This window comes from Galleria mellonella, unplaced genomic scaffold, assembly GCF_026898425.1.
Source record: "Galleria mellonella isolate WM207_F2 unplaced genomic scaffold, CSIRO_AGI_GalMel_v1 utg352, whole genome shotgun sequence".
NCBI classification, from domain to species: Eukaryota; Metazoa; Arthropoda; class Insecta; order Lepidoptera; family Pyralidae; genus Galleria; species Galleria mellonella.
In genome coordinates this window covers 6,298,680-6,313,937 of record NW_026442084.1, presented here as the reverse complement: position 1 = coordinate 6,313,937, position 15,258 = coordinate 6,298,680, and the positions used below count along the sequence as shown (strand labels likewise).

The 15,258-nt window shown below is 35.8% G+C and overlaps 1 protein-coding gene across 8 annotated transcripts in view; it reads left to right on the top strand.

Annotated features, from left to right (window-relative positions):
• The window catches only part of LOC113513675 (trehalase-like), a 105,998-nt gene that overhangs the window by 17,948 nt on the left and 72,792 nt on the right, over window positions 1–15,258 (top strand). For 7 of the 8 annotated variants that reach the window (XM_052897116.1, XM_052897113.1, XM_052897118.1 and 4 more), the window contains exon 1: window positions 11,138–11,296. The exons of the other annotated variant lie outside the window; for it this stretch is intronic. The gene's annotated coding sequence lies outside the window, so the exon portion shown is untranslated. Of the gene's footprint in view, window positions 1–11,137; window positions 11,297–15,258 lie in introns of those variants that run through there. 8 annotated transcript variants of the gene reach the window in all.

The following is a 15,258-nucleotide window of genomic DNA, read 5'->3' as shown; positions in this document are numbered from 1 at the left end:
ACAATGCCTCCCCCCCCAAGGTTTTACCTGATGAAAAGCGATAACCGTCGTCTATAGATATGCACATTCTAGAATACACGGCTGTCCATTCCCATATTCCCATATAGCCCAAATATGGTTATTGTGCTCTCGTATCTACTCATTTCACTGCCATATTCCACCTTTTAAACCAAAATACAGTTGCAGACGCAGCTACATTCCGATGCAACACGAAGTAAGCAGAACATTTTTTTTTTATTAAACTGTTACTGCTAGCTCACGTTATCTCCTTTCTCTCTCTATCTCTTGTAAAATTTATCAATCTTTTCTTTATCTCACGTATAAAGTTATTTCTTAGTGTTGCCATGTTCTTGCTGTTTTTTTTTTTCGCAGACCAAAATAAACATGTCGGTGACGTTATGATAAGGAATTGTCTGCATGTCTAATCGAATAATTTACACTATTAGACAATGCTAGCTAGGTTATTAAGTTCATTAGCATAGTATATAAACTAATTTCCGCTTATTAGAGACCCACGAATCATTTGGTGCCAACTGTGTTAAATACTGATGTGGTTTTAAAGTAATTTACGAAAGGATATTTTCCTATAATCTTTCCAATGTTATATTAAACGTGTTAATTTTTTTTTCTACAACTTAGAATGGCAAACAAGCTGACGGCCCACCTGATGGAAAGTGGTAACCGTCCCCTATAGACATGAGCAGTACCATGGACATAATAGAGTATACTGTTTCGCTCATGATACCTCCCATGCGTTGCTATTCCTGAGGACTCAGGTGTTATTCCTTTGTACCCAGTAAATTCACGCCATATCCCACCCTTCAAACCAAAACACAGCCATGCAAACACAGCTGCTTCACGGTTGAAACACGAATGCGACAGAGGTACCCAAGCAATCGACTTTTGTACAAAGTCTCCCTCTGGTAAAATTGAAATTAATCTTTATTTTTTCTATCACAATGACACTTTATTTTTATATTTTATAAAATAGAAAGTACTTAGTTTGTTATTAGGAGTCGTAATGGAATGGTTACTCCGTCTGCACTAACGGTATACTTTGATGGGGCACCAGTGAGGAATGATAGGTAACAATGAAAAAGCAGGTCAGTTAGCCCATCGTGATGAATACACCTGAAGTTCAGCACAATAGTTTCTAGAGGGGGCCACGTGGAGGTCGACCTGACAGAGTATATTGCTAGTAATGGGACTGAACATATTACTGACATTCCCTTCCCCCCACCTATATAGGGGTTTTTTTTTGATGGGTGAAGGAGCACCAGTGAAGGGTGATAGATGAGAATGAAAACAGGCCAGTTAGCCCATCATGATGAATTCATCAGGAACTAACCATGATAGTTTCCAGGGGGAACCGCGAGGAGGTCGACCTGTTTGGGTATATTGCTAGCAATGGGATTCTCAGTCTCCATTACTAACAATCCCTTTCCCCCACCTATATAGGGTTGAGACAGCATTACTTTAAGTGTAACTCTTTGAGTATTAATAATCGCTACTCTTCTGCTGTTAATAATTGTGAATGTTGTTCGGAGTAGTCATTGGAGTAAGATATTGTATTATTTCTCTTTATTAATGTGTTGATTTGAATTCTGATACTTTGCTATAAATAAATAAATAAGGTAAACAGTGTATGAACACGTGTAATGATGCTTATCTTTACTAATTACTTTGACTTATGCCCATGTATAGACGTAATGTATGTTTTCGTATTAAAATCTTTGAGAATGACCGCCATTTTAATTAATACATGTATATTAATTTATGACCAATAACGTACATATGTATCATCAGAGAAAAATAGTTTCCAGTTCGAATATCTATGTTTTACAATTATCTATGTCAATCTAATTTGGGAAATTTTTAATCTTATTACTTGCAACACTGGAAAAAATATCTCTAGTTAATCTCAGATTTTATGCAAAAGCTTCGAATTAGTCAGCGGGCTATGGAGAGGGCTCGGAGTTTCTTTGCGTGATAGAATCCGAAACGAGGATATCCGCAAAAGAACCAAAGTAACCGACAAAGCCCGAAGGCTACGCAAACTGAAGGAAGAAAGGGTCTTGAGTAACTACCTTCCGCTAGATCGAGTGACGATCATTCCGACCATCTGGACGAGTGGCGGTCTTCCACCGTGCGCTTTTCAAGGCACTTTCTTCCACGCACAACCACTCTGGAATCAACTTCCAACAGCAGTATTTCCGAACCGATACGACAACGTAACCTTCATAAAAAAGCATATTCCTTTTTAAAAGGCCGGCAGCACACCGGCAATATCGTTGGTGTTGTGGGTGATTATGGGCGGCGGTAGTCACTTACCATCAGGTGAGCCGCATGCTCGTTTGCCCCCTGTGTTGTAAAAAAAAAGACGACCTGAAATGCATTGCAGGGAGTCAGTGGATGCAGGTGGCTCAAGACCGTTCCTTGTAGCAGTCTATGGGGGAGGCTTATGTCCAGCAGTGGACGGATAATGGCTGGAATGATGATGATGACTTGCAACACTGAAAAAATAGCGCGTTTTATTCAAGACTTAAAATATATATATATATATATATATATATATATATATATATATATATATATATATATATATATATATATATATATTTCTTGTATTTGTATTGCTATGGCACACTCACAAACGAAAATTGTATTTAGCTTTATGTATATATTTTTAACATTTATGTTATCTCGCTTTTTTTCTTTTTGTATATGTATGTTGTAATTTGTGTGCTGTAAGTAAGTAATGCAAATAAATTATCTATCTATCTATCTAATTGTTTCTATCTGTTGGTAATCTTTCCAGAGCTAGGGGACTACAGATATCTTAAACCGTGGGATATCGTTAGGGTAACATATAGGATCTATGAAATGATGGTATAAGGCAGGGGGAAGTATAAATAATCCGTATGGGTCGACGTGCAATGGCTTAGTTGACCCCATATGCGAAAATAAAATAGGATAAGATAATCAGGTAAATCGTCATCTTGTACGCCATTACAAATAAGTTATGTTGTACGACTTAGAAAGGTATCCACACTCGCTTTTTTCTTTTTGTATATGTATGTTGTAATTTGTGTGCTGTAAGTAATGCAAATAAATTATCTATCTAATTGTTTGTATCTATTTATAATAAGTTTACTATTGTAATCTTTTGGAGGTAACAATAAAGAGTATCTATGTCATACTGAGTCAGTCAAATGTCGACACGTTTTTGACAATACCCTCTCCATATAATCTAAGATTAGGATAATCAGGTATCCAGAGCTAGGGGACTACAGATATCTTAAACCGTGGGATATCGTTAGGGTAACATATAGGATCTATGAAATGATGATAAGGTATAAGGCGCCATTACAAATAAGTTATGTTATACGACTTAAAAAGGTATCCACACTTACGCCCACCAGATGGAAAGTCATAATTATAATAATTTACCGAATGCATGGGTCGTAGTCGTTCTCCCTCCATCGACTTACAAAGCTATTCGCGTATCATTCACACTGACATATATTTGTATAGATGTAACTGTGGATGCAATTGGCGTGCCAATTTTATGACCTAAATGAACTCACGAGTCCAGTAGATTTCTATTCTAGATAAATCTGGACTTGGAGTTTTGTATTTTCTGTGTCGAAATGCGTCTTAAATTTAAAGATTTCTTTATTGATGGAGAGAGGAAATTGTACAATAAATCTGGACTTGGAGTTTTGTATTTTCTGTGTCGAAATGCGTCGAAAATTTAAAGATTTCATTATTGATAGAGAGAGGAAATTGTACAAAAACTTTGGACTCTGGCTACCATCTTTGCATTCATAAAGCTGTGCTTATTGTTTGTTTGACTTGAACAGTAGAATATGGTAGTAAAATTTACACGATTTACAAAAATTACGCGGTAATGAGGTATAATATCCAAGCCTTCAGGAATGGTAATGCATAACGTACCATCGATATTACAGTATATTACTGTAATGTTAGTGGTCACACATATATATATACTTATGGTTTTTTTTAATGATTGATAATGGAATGGTAACCCCTCCTGCGCTAATGGAATACGCTGGCGGGGCACCAGTGGGAGAAGATAGGTGAGAATGAAAAGGCAGATCAGTTAGCCCATCGTGATGAATACTTCTAGAATTCAGCACAATGGTTTCTAGGAAGGACCACGGGGAGGTCGACCTGTTAGAATATATTGTTAGCAATGAAAGTGATAATCTGCATTACTAACAATCCCTTTCCCCATGCTATATTTGTGTTACCACTTTCCATCAGGTGGGCCGTCAGCTTATTTACCATTTTAATATAAAAAAAAAAATCACTATTTCTATTGAGTTTGCTATTGATAAATTTTATAACACCACAGTGAAGTAAAAAAAAAGCTAAAAACTGTTAGTCACTAACTAATAAACTTCTCTCTCTGATCTGTCCGGATTATACTAGTTTTTAGCAAGATGGCGAAGCTGTGAGATACACGCGATACAAAAAAAAAATAAACAGTGGAATGTAGGTAGCATATTGAATAGATTTTTCTATTAAAAATATAACGTTTTTATTACCACGTTGCAATAACTGGTTGCATCTGGTTTGATCCAGTGCGGTGGCGATCCAAGGCCGATGACTTTCTAAACACGGGCTATGGTGTTAGGGCGAGAGCGGGCAATGTTATTTGCATTTTTTGTTCTATAAAAAGAAAGCTATTACAATAGTAACAAAATATATGACCAAAAATTATTCAGATACATTACATTGAAAATGATTTGAATTTAGAAAGTGGATTTTATTAGGTATTTCCGAACCGATACGACATAGTAAGCTTCAAGAAAACAGCATATTCCTTTTTAAAATGCCGACAGCGGCGGTAGTCACTTACCTGATGGTTTTCAGCGCGTTTGATTACTCCTGTGTGATAAAAAAAAATGTATTGTGTTTTATAATTTTTTAACATCTCTGTAATTTATTGTTGGCCATTAATTACTCTCTTTTCGAGACTAGGCAAAGTCGATAAAATCTTATCGGAGAAATAAGCACAGGGTAACGATAGGACTGATGTACTTCAAGAAAATAAAAACGTTTAAAAAATAAATAATAAAAAAAAAATCGGGATGTAGCAATATGTTTTTCTTTATTGTTTAGTTCCAATCATATTAATTGTAAAAGAATTATCCAAATTGATTCGAACTTAGCAATATAGTTAGTAATCATGTGGAATTAAAAATCTTCTGCTTTTGAAAATCTATTTAAAATCCAAATGAAGTATCCTCAAGTAATTATTTAAGTAAGGAAGTGAAACTGAACTCTATTTTCAATGGAATATGGTCCAAATAATTCTGTCGCACAAACAAGCGACTTCAATTGTGACAAAACCAGTTATTTTGATTTAAAAACCAAACTATAAAATTTCTATGGAACCAATCTGTATGTATATCGTTTTAGGTAAAAAAAATTTTTTACCTAAAACGATATACTTAAAAAGATTTTTCCAAATCGGTTTGGAACTGACGGAGTTATGAAGTAACAAACCAAATTAGGAACCTCTTTTTGAAGTCGATTGAAAATGAAGTCTCTCTTCGCTAACTACCGTGAAGCAGTTGTCCATGGCTGTGTTTCGGTTTAAAGGGTGGGATATGGCAGTGAATTTACAAAGTACAGAGGAATAACACCTGAGTCCTCAGGAATGGCAATGCATGGAAGGCTATCATGAGCGAAACAGTATACTCTGGTATGTCCATGGTGCTGCTCATGTCTATAGGCGACGATTACCACTTTCCATCAGGTGGGCCGTCAGCTTGTTTGCCATTCTAAGTTGTATAAAAAAAAAAACGTGTGAGGAATGGCACGTGAGGATGAAGCAGAACATTTGGCCTAACGTGACGGATTCAATAATAAGCCAATCGCTATGGTTTCCAGGGGAATCGCGTGGAAATTGACTTTACCCTTGGGTATATTGCTAGCATTCTCTTTCCCTCGTGGCGCGTCCAGTTCTCTAATTAGTAGAGGAGCCCTAAATGTTTCGACTAATATTCCCATATGGAAAATCTTCAGTTTCACTTATAGAGAACACTCCATTGAAAGATTTCGAAGCTAGTGTTTAATTCCGTAACGTTTCTAGTAAAACTAATAACTAAGTAATAGAATTTAGTAATACGCTGCCGCCTGACACAATTTTTCACAACATTGCATGCGCACGAGTGCAAAACGTCACAGAGGCCGGCTGCAGTCGACCAATCAACGCTCAGCATTCTAGAGGCTTGGCTCTCCATAATTGTCATGGCCGCTGATCGTGTTGCGAATAGACAGATAGTTTATTTCTTGTTCTGATAAAGGTCAGAATTGATTTGTATAATGTTGGCGTTTATATGAATATCCGGGTAATTTATTTATTTATTCGTTACTTACTATATACCGCGGCTTCGCCCGCGTTATCGCAAGTTTTAACTTGGGATTTAACCTATCCATGTGCAAAATTTCACTCAACTATACTCAGTCATCTGAGCGTGATTGATTAACAAACATTCAGACACTTTTACAAACTTTCACATTCAAAATACCCATAAGTAGGAGTTTAATTAATAATGGAATGGTAGCCCTGTATGCTGGCAGAATACCTGTAAAGCATTGTAGTTGAAGATGAAGAGGCAGATCAGGTAGATCATCGTGATGAATTTACCTGGAATTAAGCACAATGATTATTAATCGCCGTGTGTGCCACGTCATAGAATGGGCCATCCCTTCCTTTACCGTGAGTGTCGTAAGAGGCGATCAAGGGAGGGCAAAGGATAGGCAGCAGCGTCCCTCTTAAAATATCTCTAAAAGCCTGCGGTTGCCAACCCGTCTGCCAACCGTAGAACTACTGGCGAATGGGACAGAGGTGCTAAAGCAAACGACTTTTGTACAAAATCTCCCTCTGGTACCCTAGGAGTTATCATGATTTACTTATCTCTTGCAGTTTCCACATATATGAAATAAGTCGCAGTTTTTGTTTTTCATTTTTGTTTGTAGATTCTTTATAGTTGAGTAGTTTTCAGCATATTTTTTTTCAATGGATGATAATGGAATAGTAACTCCGCCTGCGCTATCGGTATACGCTGGCGGTGCACCTGTAAGGGATGATAGGTGAGAGTGAAAAGGTAGGTCAGTTAGACCATCATGATGAATACTTCTGGAATTCAGCACGATGATTTCCAGGAGATACCACGTGGAAGTCGACCTGAGAGGGTATATTATTACCAATGATACTGGTAGTTCGCATTATAATAATAAGATAAGGGGCTTGAATATGGATTACTATTGCCAATCTTTTTAGTAAAATTCGTGTACATAGCGAGCATGGATATATATATATATATATATATATATATATATATATATATATATATATATATATATATATATTTTCATTTATTTGGATAAACTAACAATGACAAAATAAAGGATAATACATAATATAATATCAATAATCACCAGAGGGGACTTTGTACAAAAGTTGATTGCTTGGGTACCTCTGTCCCATCCGTGTTTCTACCGTGAAGCAGTTGTTTGCATGGCTGTGTTTCGGTTTGAAGGGTGGGATATGGCGTGAATTTACAGAGTACAGAGGAATAACATCTGAGTCCTCAGGTATGTCAACGCATGGGGGGTATCATGGGCGAAACTGTATGTATGTGTACTGTTATGTCCATGGTACTGCTCATGTCTATAGGCGACGGTTACCACTTTCCATCAGGTGGGCCGTCAGCTTGTTTGCCATTCTAAGTTGTATAAAAAAAAGAAAAAAAAAACATTGAGTAATTTTGTTGCCAACACCGTTTACCACAGTTTTTAAATAATTATTATTAATTAAAACAGTATGAATAAATAGATTGACAAAAATTAGGTACATTATCATTTATCATTTAAGCTGTAGTAAGTATATCTCATTACGTTAGTGTTGTTAATCTCAACGGTGATAAAACGATGTGTTTATCTAAAGCACGTGACTTATGGCGGGAAATAACTGATACGTTTCAAGTTTTTTCCAATAAAGAATGGATTTCTCCATTACGATAATATATATATATTTATTTATTTACACTTTATTGCACCAAGTAAAAAGAGAAATAACAAATACAGTAAATATTAATGAGAAGTGATACAAATGCGGCCTTATCACTAAGCAATCTCTTCCAGGACAACCATTGGGTAGAGGACATTTTTTTTTTGATGGGTGAAAATGGAATGGTAACGCCGCCTGCGCTAACGGGATACGTTGGCGGAGCACCAGTGAAGGGTGATAGATGAGAATGAGAACAGGCCAGTTAGCCCATCATGATGAATTCATCAGGAATCAACCATGATAGTTTCCAGGGGGAACCGCGAAGAGGTCGACCTGGTTGGGTATATTGCTAGCAATGGGATTCTCAGTCTCCATTACTAACAATCCCTTTCCCCCCCCTAAGGTAGAGGACATTGAGAAAAAGTCAATCAAAAAGACAATTCATATTTATTTATTCTTTTAATACACAGTGGAATTCTAGATACATTTGGCGGACTTAGATAGATAGATAGTCTTTATTAACACCAATAATAGTTAAAAAAACAACATTAAAAAAGAAAAAAATCAGTCAATTTTGCTGGTTGCCGGAGCCGCCTCAGCTGTTGCTATATATGCACACCTCCAGCGAGATGTACCTATACAGCGCTGATTTTCAGACGGCCCCTTAACTCATTTATTCGGTGTTCTCTATCAGTCAACCATTGGGCAAATAATTTTTTTTTTATCACAAAAAAGAAAAAAATCGTCAACTTCAATCGTGGGTAAACCGTTTATTTTGATTTAAAAATCGAATTACTAGACTGATTTTTATAAAACTTCTATAGGACCAATCTGAAAGTATATCTTTGTAGAAAAAAATTTACAAATTGGTTTATAAATGTCGGAGTATTGAGGTAATAAATGTACCAAATACAACGTAATCGAGAACCAGACTTCACCAGTGGGAGACTTTGTACAAAAGTCGATTGCTTGGGTACCTCTGTCCCATTCGTGTTTCAACCGTAAAGCAGTTGTTTGCATGGCTGTGTTTCGGTTTTAAGGGTGGGATATAGCGTGAATTTACAGGGTACACAGGAATAACACCCGAATCCTCAGGAATGGCAACGCATGGGGGGTATCATGGGCGAAACAGTATACTCTGTTATGTCCATAGTACTGCTCATGTCTATAGGCGACGGTTACCACTTTCCATCAGGTGGGCCGTCAACTTGTTTGCCATTCTAAGTTGTATAAAAAAAAAGTTATCCTCAGATTGGGGCAACAGTAAAAAATCTCAAAAAAAAAAAATATATATATATATATTAAATAATTTATTTGAATTATAAGTTACATAAATTGAATAAAGAAAAAGTATCGATCACTTTCTAAAAATCAATATTTCGCCAGAACTGATAAACAGTTTTACAAAATTCATACACGAATATATAGATGATACATTTTTCTTTAATCTGTGTGTTCAATTTTATACCTTTTTAGTATGGGCCCCTGATGTATTGTATTTTCTCTCTCTTTTCATTTAAGAGCTTCCTCTTGTCGGTGCAACTAATTCATGCATCGTCCTCCAGCCAGTTCTATCCCAGGTCTTATCCTTCACTTCCCTATACGACATGACACCTAGTGTTTCTTTTATCTGTCCCATGTAGTTATTCCTTGGTCTTCCTCTTGCTCTTTTGCCTTCTATTTTTCCTTCTACTATGCTCTTATTGTATTACTTTTAAAATATATTTTATTGCACTATGATAACTTATTATTTAGATTATGGATTAATTATTAATGGAGATTGACAGCCCTATTGTTAGCAATATAACCCAACCAGGTCGACCTCCACGTGGTTCCCCCTGGAAACCATCGTGAACAATTCTTATTGAATTCGTCACGATGGGCTAACTGACCTGCTTCATCCTCACCTATCATCTTTCACTGGTGCCGCGCCGGTGTATACCGATAGCGCGTGTGGGTTTACCATTCCATTATCACCCATTAAAAAAAAACCTATTATTTAATCTATTGTATTAATACGTATTAATACTATCTGAAGTGACAGGTGGGCGTGGCACGTACACTGTGTCAATAAAAACAATACTTAGAATTACATCCTTTTACTTATCAGATACCACGCTATCGTTATAAACAAGATTGTTTTGATGAAATATGGTAGGTGTGTCTTGTATTGGTGTACTTTGAACCATTAATCCTATCAGCATAGTTCATAGTCCAATTCAGTGCATCTGCGCTAATTATATTAAATCTGCAATTAAGAGATATAAGTGTGCTCATGAGCAGGTTTATTGCGCGTTAACTCCCTTGTTCACAAAAACGTCAAATCTCTTATAAATCTATTTTTTACTTAGAATGGCAAACAAGCTGACGGCCCACCTGATGGAAAGTGGTAACCGTCGTCTATAGACATGAGCAATACCATGGACATAACAGAGTATACTATTTCGCACAAGTAGATAGAATTTTTGAAAATCGATACATATAATAGAAAAAGCTTCAGCTAATTCAACTGATCGGTTACTTCATAGCATTTTATATGTGATTCTTTATAATAATATAACTTTCTGTATTTATACCATAAACTAAAGTTTCATTCCAACCATCTGGACGAGTGGCGGTCTTCCACCGTGCGTTTTTCAAGGCACTTTCTTCCACGCACAACCACTGTTTGGAATCAACTTCCAGCAGCAGTATTTCCGAACCGATACGACGGAGTAGAAAATATTATAAAAAATTAATTTTCAATTTATCACTTTTTTTCTTTTTTTGATCACTCTTATTTTTTTCTATGAATTCCGAAATAAAATTACGTCCTGTTATTGCTTGTTGTTATTTTTTAAAATATTCCCACATCGAACACTTTCAAAAATCCTCTACAATCTTTTGGCATTCATAACACTAATACCTATTTCAAGTGCTCACATACACCTGTCCAAAATTCACAATTTTTTATTACAATTATTATTACGCCAAGCGTCACTATGTACGTGTTGACAAATTACATTACTCACACATACACATACGCGTATGTTGCATTCATCAAACAGTTGAGTTTGTGTGCGTTCCCGGCATGAGGACTCATTCAAGTCAATGAACATTCTGACATTCAGTTGCTAACCGACCATCGCTCGTGACGCACGTTTCTGCTTTAACAAGCTGTATAATACCGCGAACTACTCGACATCAAATAAATTGCAGCCGGTGTCTATGTTGTGTTTTATATTAGTGCGTTCTCTATCAGGTTTCTTGGTAAGTTTTAATATTATTTTAATAATATAAATTTTCACCGTGATCTTGATCAGTTTCGCGTTCTGATTCAGAAATAAAACGCTTGGCAACGCTCCCTGTACCCTTGAAATGTAAAGAAGTGGTATAGTCTGATCCATTATCCAAAACTGACCTTCGAATAATGACCACGTAGATTTTGCTTTCATAATCCTATATCAGAGTTAATGAACTTTAAGAACTTCACGTCACACGATCTTTCAAAGACTTTCCGTTTAAATTCCCCGAATATATTTAAAATTTACATATATCTAGATTGTAAACGTTTCTGCACTATGTCTCCATTTTTATATTGCACCTGTTTTAATGTAAATACATTGAAGTAAAAAATGTAATTTTTTTTAACTGTATAATTTAATACTCAAGACTAAGTATGACAAATACGACAAAACAATGTCATTTCGTCGAATGCTAGTCAAAAACAACATTCTGTTTCCGGTGGCGAAATTGTAACAACAGAACAATTTAAAAATCCTTGTTAACAACTTTACTGAAATAAAGATTTAAAATTTTATTATAATTCTTCTTCTCTCCATTTTAATCATCATCATCATATCAGCTTTTGACTGTCCACTGCTGGACATAGCTTTTCCCATAATTTAAAGGTCCCCGTTTTGTTTTACGATGTCAATTACTGAGAGGGATAATTATCTCTTAAATTGATTCAGTGATTTATATAGTTCTAAATTATTCCTTTACGGATTTTTATCTCCCTTATCACTTATTGGTGAAAACGTGAGATTGCCAAGAGGGTGTAACATTTGTATTTACAACCAGCTCTTGCCCGCAACTTCGTTCGCTAGCAAGAGCTGGTTCTCGTTTTAACGAGAGATATGCTCTCAAAAAAAAGGACAGTATATTTTTACGAAATAATAAAACGGTCGCTGCTAGTGGTAGAGAAAAATATAATAACTGAATAATGACATCGTCAGATATCGAAAAATAAAATAAAAACACAAAATTTAAAAATGTACTCTAAAAAGGTGCGTTCTGTACAATCAGACTATTTCTAAATAGCTTATTATGATAAAAAAAAAACACCAGATTTTAAAATGTCAGTCTTAAGATACATAATTGTGATAATAAATAGTGATAATCACATTTAGTGCAGTAGTTTTTTAAGGGACAAACTATTAGACATAATTTTTTTTTTTTGTTTTATTGTTCTTATTGGGATACTTCATATATATTTTCCTAAACATCTCCTAAGCACAGACATCCTCTAGTGACATAAATAAGTATAGTAAAAGTGTACAGTTAATTGAAACGATTATATCCATATGGTGGACATGTTGTGATGGAACAAGGTAGTGTATCACAACTCCTTTTCATCCCCAAGGTGTCATTACAGATGACAAGAACAAGAACGGCAGTGTAAAAGAAAGTAATGACAAAATACAGTATCTTAGTCTATTAGTATCTAGTTACAGTACTTTATCAAACTACTTGACTACAATCTCTTCTTACTAAACTACTTTTCAGTTTTGCTGGAATTTTTCCAGCTTCATTGTCTATTTCCAATAAGGTAGTTGATTTTAAACTTCCTCGTTACTTTTTTAATAAGTATTAAACTTAATCACATATATTTTATTCTACTTTTATATATATTTTTTTTATTTTTTTTTATACAACTTAGAATGTCAAACAAGCTGACGGCCCACCTGATGGAAAGTTGTAACCGTCGCCTATAGATATGAGCAGTACCATGCACATAACAGAGTATACTGTTTCGCCCATGATACCCCCCCATGCGTTGCCATTCCTGAGGACTCAGGTGTTACTCCCCTGTACCTAGTAAATTCATGCCATATCCCACCCTTCAAACCGAAACTGCTTCACGGTTGAAACACGAATGGGACAGAAGTACCCAAGTAATCTTAATGACTATATGGTAGCGCTATGTAATATATCGTCATAGTTGTAGAATACTGACGGATATATATATATATATATATATATATATATATATATATATATATGTAATATTTGTCAGATCCGTCAGTATTCTACGACTATGACGATATAACAATATCTGTATATTGTAGTTATGAAAACTGTATATTGGTTTAATAAAATATATGTTAAATATCGTTTATATTATAATTATGTACCCGATTGAAATGAATATAGATGTCCGTCTGATATGGATGATACCGAAATAAGTGATGCACTTTTTTCCTCTATCAATGTTCACTAATATATACATATTGAAACGGTATCGATATTATCCCTCCCTTTTTCTTATACAACTTAGAATGGCAAACAAGCTGACGGCCCATCTGATGGAAAGTGGTAACCGTCGCCTATAGATATGAGCAGTACCATGCACATAACAGAGTATACTGTTTCGCCCATGATACCCCCCCATGCGTTGCCATTCCTCAGGACTCAGATGTTATTCCCCTGTACCCAGTAAATTCACGCCTACTACATGGTATAATACTATTCATTTAGCATTTAAAAAAACATATTACAATTCAAATTAATCTTCCTGTGGAAGTTTATCTTTGTTCATATATATAGGTGTGTATTTGTATGTCTCTATTGTTTCACGTGCATAGTTTATGTTACAAAACTTGTTGTATAAATATTAAAAAAAAAATACAAATCAACATATTATTTTTTAGGGTCATTAATAACAGACATTGCTTCGAATTAACAATATCTAAATATATTTTTATTGACAATTACGATGGTGACAATCATGCTTATTTAGCGATTGCAATTAATTGCAAATAGATAGATAGATACTCTTTATTGTTTCCTCCAAAAGATTACAATAGTAAACTTATTATAAATATAAACAATTACAAGAAATAATCACAATGAGAAAACAATGGGCGACCTTATCGCTAAGAGCGATCTCTTCCAGGCAACGAGGCATGATAGCCCCGCCTGCGCTATCGATATACACTGGCAGGGCACCAGTGAGGGATGGTAGGTAAGGATGAAGTGTGTCAGTTAGCCCACCCTGACGAATCTAACAATAAATCAATCACGATGGTTTCCAGGGGGAATCAGGAGGAGGTTGATCTGATATAGTATATTGCTAGCAATGGGCTTCATTACTAACAGTCCCTTCTCCCCCTAATTTTGCTATTTAGGTCCCCACATAGAATGGGACTATCTCTTCCTTTCCTGTAGTTGTCGTAAAAGGCGACTAAGGGAACATAACAGTCGAGGGATGGGTAGCAGTGTCCCTCTTAAAACAATACAAAGGCTGCGGTTGCCAATTCGCCTGCCAAACATGGCATCTATTGGTAAAACACCCCAATACAGCGAGGCCTTTGTTCAACAGTGGACAATTAACGACAGATATGGTATGGTAATTCTGGCTGGAGCAATCATTCGAATCAGAATAACTTGCTTATGGGCTCTAGTATTTGTTGATTTATTAAAATTTTACAAAATTCTCATCTCCCCTCTAAAGGAGAGGAGATGGCAACTAACCCCCGGCAGAAGCACAGTCGGCCGGGGTTCAGGGCCCCAGGGAGAGAAACCGGCGTACAATGCGGGCAGAATCTAAGAGCACCGCTTTCTGCATCTTTCCCGGGAGTGAGCCGCCTCGGAATCCCAACCGTCTGAGTTAAATTTATTATTATTAAATTTAAATTATTATTATTATTAGATTTAATAGTTCTTACCCAAAGAGATGAATAACACCCAAAGAAATAGCGTATAAACGTAGAAGTGATTTGAATAAGCTAAGAATAACATAATGGCATACCTATGAATGTGCGAAGGTTTGAGTAGTCACTGTTTTACCATAGGAATTGCATGGACTATATTTTCTTTTCCTATGCTGTATACCTCAAGTGTCACTTTTATCTTCTTTTTCTATATCAATTTTGAATGTCTCAATACATTCTGGTTTTGCTCTCCTTGACCGTTACTTATTCTTCTTGGTCCAGAATATTTTTAGAAAT